Genomic DNA, 6,124 nt, shown 5'->3' with positions numbered 1-6,124 from the left:
GACTTAAACTTTGCGAGGATGCTGATGATGGAGGAACGGAATGAAAGAATCCTCTGTAGCTAGTGCTTTCAAGGCACAGTTTGAAGCATAAAATGTCAATGTTAGCTTCTCTGAGACAAATGGCATAATCAGTGCTCTATAACTATACAAAAGCAGACGTCTGTGCTGCCCGTATTTAAACTAAGTGAGAGATGGACCATTTTTGAAACAACCCCTCCCACACCAGAGAAAATCCTGTACAGCCTAAAGAAACAAAGCCCAAAGGCAAAAAGATGACACCTGAGGACAAACTAAGAAAATGGAAAGCGTAACTGTCCCCTTAGCAAGATGCCTACTTTCTGTGCCCCAGAAGCAGCACCCAGCCTTCGCTGCTGGGTCTGTTGGGCTGAGTAGAGAAGTAGGAAATTCAGGAGGAGGCCTGTGCCGAGGGCTGAAACGGAAAATCTCCAAACTGTCAGTAATTCATGTTCAAGGGCTGACTTCCAGGCCTAGATTAAAGATAAACCAGCCGACCTTCCAGCTAGTGATAAAGATCACGGGCTGCTTGTAACTGACTGAAAGAAAGACTAAAGGTGAACAAGGACTGTAAATAGAATTGATTATTCCTCCCTGGCTCTGAGCTACCAGAGCTAAAGGGTAAGCTGGCCACAGTGAACATGCTTAGCTATCATCCCATCCTGAGTCCTGGCCACACAGAGGAATTCTTAGAATGTTAACTGAGTTATATGAAGGTTAACTACTTCCTCCGTGGTGAGCCTCAGAAGGCAGAGGCTTGCTTGCTTACTTGCTGGAGTTGCAAGTATTTCATTCTCAGGAAACCCTGCTAGGAACAGCTCTGAGCCCCCTTCAGTAACAACTACAAGGAACAAAGGCCCTGGGCGCTCCAGGCTTTCTCTTATCTCTCCTGACTTTTTTACTCGTCAGTAGGTTCCCTCCCACACACTCCCTCCCACACACTCCCTTCCCACTACACTTGCACTACAGTGCTCAGGGTACACACACACATACACACCCAACACCAACCATGGTGCACACACACACACACCCCAACACAACCAGCTATCTTCCAGTCACTTGTTGTAGCTGATTTGTTTGGGTTTCTCTTTTTTTTCATTTCCCTATGTGTGTTTGCACATGCATGGGAACACATGTGGGAGTCCGCATGTTGACGTGTGGAGACCTGAAGTTGATGTCAGGAATCATACTCTATTGCTCCCTGCATAGCTCCCAGCAAACTCCATTGAGAATCTCTCGCCAGCGATCGAATGGAATCTTTAAATGTTGTACGTGTGTGTCCACACACAGGTGCCAGTGCACACACACATACGAGTGCTCATGCCCTCGCCACAGTGTGCATTTAAGGTCAGAGAACACCTTTCAGGAGTTGGTTGGTTCTCTTCGTCTATCATGTGATCCTGGGAGGCTAACCCAGGTTGTCAAGCTCGGCAGCAAGCACAGTCAACCAGTCTAGCGATTGAATCTTATCACTCTGAGTTCCATGAGCCATGAGTTTTATGAGCTTGCCTACTCTTCCCGATTTCAACCCAAAGGAAAGTTAGACAACACTACCCACCCACCCAGTCCTAGGGTATTTCTTTAATAGTTACCTCTCTCCTTTTGGCAGCACAATATCAAACCAAAGCAACTTAAGGGAGAACAGGTTTATGTGAACTCACATTTTGAAGATTCAGTCCAAGAGGCATTGCAACCACCTCCCGGAAATGGACAGGCGTGAATACTGGTGCTCAGCTCTCCAGAAATTCCAGCCAGGGGAATAGTGCCACCCATGGTTACAGTGGGTCTTCCTGTGTGATTTAACCTAACCCAAATAATCCCTCGCAGTATGCTTGGGGGCTAGGTAACTCTACAGCCGCTCAAATCAGTCATCAATATTTTTTTAGATTTTCATTTCGTTTTTAACTGTGTATGTGTGCATGCCAGTAAGTGCACTGAGTCCAGGTGCCTGCAGAGGCCAGAGGTATTAGATGCCCTTGGAGCTGGAGTTGCAAGTATTTTTAAAATGCCCAACATGGGTGCTGGGATCCAAGCTCAGGTTCCCTGCAAGAGGACCAAGTGCTCTTAGCTGTTGAGCCACCTCTCAGGTTTAGCAAGCAGCCTTGTTATTTATTTATTTATTTATTTATTTATTTATTTATTTATTTATATTTTATGTGCATTGCAGTTTTGCCATGGGTATCCGGTCCTCTGGAACTGGGATTACAGTCAGTTGTTTACAGACAGTTGTGAGCTGCCATGTGGGTGCTGGGAATTGAACCCAGGTCCTCTGGAAGAGCAGTCAGTGCTCTTAACCACTGAGCCATCATCCAACCCTTGGCAATCAATCTTAACCATCACAGTTTCCCACACAGTTGCAGTGACTGCTACAGCCAGCTCTTCTTTTCCATGGAATTACATCAGATTATTGCTGGGGTGTCTCTTCACACCCAGGGATTACACTTCTCTAGGCATGAGTGTTGCCTTGTGTTTGGTTCTTACCAGTAAGATGGAGCAGAAATGACGTAGGTCACTTGCAGGACAAGGCACTTAGCAAACAAATATGTCTGCCTGGCATCCTTTAGCTTTTTGATAGATATTACATGGACCAGAGAAAGTGGTAAAGTCAGAGAGACTTGGGTTTGCAACTGGGTACCTTGTGGAGACATGTCCCAGTCCCAATAAAGATGGTTCCATGATCAAAAACTAAGCATTTTAGGCCGGGAAATGGTGAGGCATGCCTTTAATCCCAATACTCGGGAGACAGAGGCAGGTGCAGGTGGATCTCAGTGAGTTCGACGCTAGACCTGGTCTACAAAATGAGTTCCAGGACAGTTCAGGATGTTACACACATGAGGGAACAGAGTTTAGTAGAGAAAGGACAGCAAACTGGGAGGCGTGGGACTGTCATCTGACCCAAAGTGGCCAATCAGTGGCCTTCCCTGGCATTCTCTGGCACTGTGGGTCCTGAGGTTGACAAGCTTTGGAACTGGGAGCTCCCTTGTCTCTCAGCCTGTGGGATGAGAAGAAACAGATAGAGAAAGGCCCAGCCCTTCCCAAGCCAAAAGCCTCGAGTGCCCCTAAGGCTTCCTGGTATTCCTATTGGCCTCTTTCATTTCTCTATCCTGAGCAATGTCTCCAAACTCCCAGGAAAACCCATATTGGCCTTTAGCTGCTCCTGCCTGCCTGGGTTTCTGTCACCAAGCATCTCAAACTCAGCTCCTGTGTTAAGCAGTAGGCAGTTACCTCTGAGGCAGTGAATCAGCCTCCAGAGTCACCACAGTCACTGGAATTCCTGGGTACAGATGTCTGAGTGGCAGCCCCCACCAGAGAACCCTTCACAAGCCCTCATCCTCCCCGGGATGCCCTCTCCCAGAGAGTGATGGGAGCAGCTGCCAGTACAGGGGCTGCAGCTGTTGTACGATCCCTGAAGGGTCCCTGGTTCACCCCACCACACACATATAAACACATACACTCACACATACACACACTCTCTCACACACACTCTCTCACACACACCCTTTGCAAATTGTCATTACTAAAATTAGCAATCATATTTTAGCTGTCATCCAGAACTGCAGAGATGTTTATTTAATCTTTCCCTCTCTGCTTGAGGGAGTATGGTCCTTTCCTCCAGGTGAGGACCTCAGATTGCAGTATTGGCAACTCCCAAAAGCCTATGGGAAATATGAAATATCAGATTCCTTTTTAGACTAACTGAATCAGACCTGTAATTTTTTTTTAAGATTTACTTTTTTTTCAGAATTATTTATTTATTTCGTATGTATACAGTGTTCTGTCTGCAAGTCTGCCTGCAGGCTAGAAGAGGGCATCAGATCTCATTATGAGTGGGTTGTGAGCCACCATGTGATTGTTGGGAATTAAAATCAGGACCTTTGGAAGAGCGGACAGTGCTCTTAACCTCTGAGCTCTCTTTCCAGCCCTACTTTATTGTTTTTATTTATGTGTATGTGTGAGTGCCCCCCTCGCATTCTGAGTGAATACCATGTATGTGCCCACAGAGGCCAGAAGAGGACACCAATTCCTTAGAGCTGGAGTTAACGGGTGGTTGTGATCTCCCCGACATGATGCTGGGAACAGAATGTGGGTTCTCTGGAAAAGCAGCAAATGCTCTTAGCTTCTGAGCCTTCTCTGTGGTCCCCAGAATCTGCCTATGACCCCTGACCCAGAGGTATCCTTCCACCCCCAGTACTGGAATACAGTACAGGTTCTTGTCCAGTCTTAAAATGAACAATAGGAAGGACTAGGTGAGATAAAACTGTCTCTAACCTCCACTTTCTCTTCTCTAAAACATTGCATTGGTGACCCAAAAATGGCTCAGTGAGAAAAGGTGCCACCAAGCCTGATGACCTAAATCCAATCTCCACATGGTAAAGGGAGAGAGCCGACTCCCACAAATTGTCCTCTGACCTGCGCACACCATGGTGTGCACCTCCTTCACTTAATCAGAGCCGGGTGGTGGTGGTGGCACACGCCTTTAATCCCAGCACTCGGAGGCAGAGGCAGGAGGATCTCTGTGAGTTCAAAGCCAACCTGGTCTACAGAATGAGTTTCAGGACAGCCAGGACTGTTTTGTAGAGAAACCCTGTCTCGAAAAACAAAACAAGCAAACAAACAATTATTTAAATGTAAAATAAATAAAAGATTGTATTGCTGACTGGCAAGATGACTCAGTGGGTAGAGGCATTTGCCACCAACCCTGAGAACCTGATTTCCACTCTCCAACTGGCTAAACAAAATTTCCAGACTGCTGACAGAGCTCAATGAACCCTTGGGCACTAGGCTAGCACTTGTCCCTTTTATCCAATATCCACAATAAGGAAATGACGAGCCTTCAGATTTCCATCCAGTTTGAGGTGAGCTGTGCCGGGGCAATGATAGGCTGTTGAGACTAAGGAAACGGGGTCTAAAGAAAGAAGCTGGAGAACCTGGTCAACTTTCTCTTTCTGGGGGTGACTGACTTGTCTTGGAGACTAGAAAGAGTTCATCCGCAGGTTCTGCATGATTCTGGGAAATGCTCCCATCCCTCTTTCTTCTTGAGGGTGTGTGTTCCTGACAATACTGTGTCCCACAATATAAACTGTCCCTGTTGTGACTCCAATCTGACCTCGGATTTGCATGTTGCAGCTGTTGAGGTGGTGCATGCCGTCACGAAGGTGACCAGGCTCTTTACTCTCAGATCCCCCGAGTGTGAGCTTGGAGTGGGGAGAGGGTCTGAGATAGGGAGAGCCACCATTGAGACCTTCGGGGTGATGCAGGACAGAGGTACAGGAAGCCCTTGACACTCCAGCGTCTCTGGCCTGATGGAAGCCACTTGAGAGACTTGAGAATGTCATACCATTCAGTGGACAGAATGCTCGCCTAGAGTGCACGGAGTCCTGGGGTAGATCGCCGGCACCTCGTACATAACATGTGGGGCACGCCTGCGATCCCAGCTCTCTGGGGTGCTGTGGAGGGGGCTCAGTGAGACCTCAAGGTCATCCTCAGCTACATCTTGAGTTCAAGGACACACATCTCATATTTCTGCAAGACAGTTCATTTCATGTTCTCGGGACCCTATCCTGAGAAATAAAATGTTAGTCTTTCTTTTTGCTTGTTTAAGGGTTTGTTTTATTTTTAAAGATGTTTTTGTTATTTTTATGTGTTTTTGCCTGCAAGTATGTATGTCTACCATGTGCATGCCTGGTGACCAAAGAGGCCAGAAGAGGGTGTTGGATTCTGTAGTGAGAAGCGGTGGGCTGCATTTCTGCCCAGCTCCCGCACAGCTAGCTTTACCCGAAATAATTATAAGGAAACTGTGTTCTTTTAAACACTGCCTGGCCCATTAGTTCTAGCCTCTTACTGGCTAACTCTCACATCTTGATTAACTCATTTCTATTAATGAGTGTAGCACCATGAGATGATGGCTTACCAGGAGGGATCTTAACCTGCATCCATCTTGGAAAGGAGAGCTATAGCATCTGCCTCACTTCCCTTCTTCCCAGCATTCTGTTCTGTCTAGTCCACCCACCTATGTTCTATCAGGCCAAGCAGTTTCTTTATTAATTAACCAATGAAAGCAACAGATAGACAGATGACCCTCCTCCATCAGGATGCCTTGGGACTGGAA

Source organism: Alexandromys fortis, unplaced genomic scaffold, assembly GCF_014885135.2.
Source record: "Alexandromys fortis isolate MF-2015 unplaced genomic scaffold, M_Fortis_MF-2015_v1.1 scaffold_267, whole genome shotgun sequence".
In the NCBI taxonomy this organism is placed as follows: domain Eukaryota; kingdom Metazoa; phylum Chordata; class Mammalia; order Rodentia; family Cricetidae; genus Alexandromys; species Alexandromys fortis.
This window is presented reverse-complemented; position numbering follows the sequence as displayed.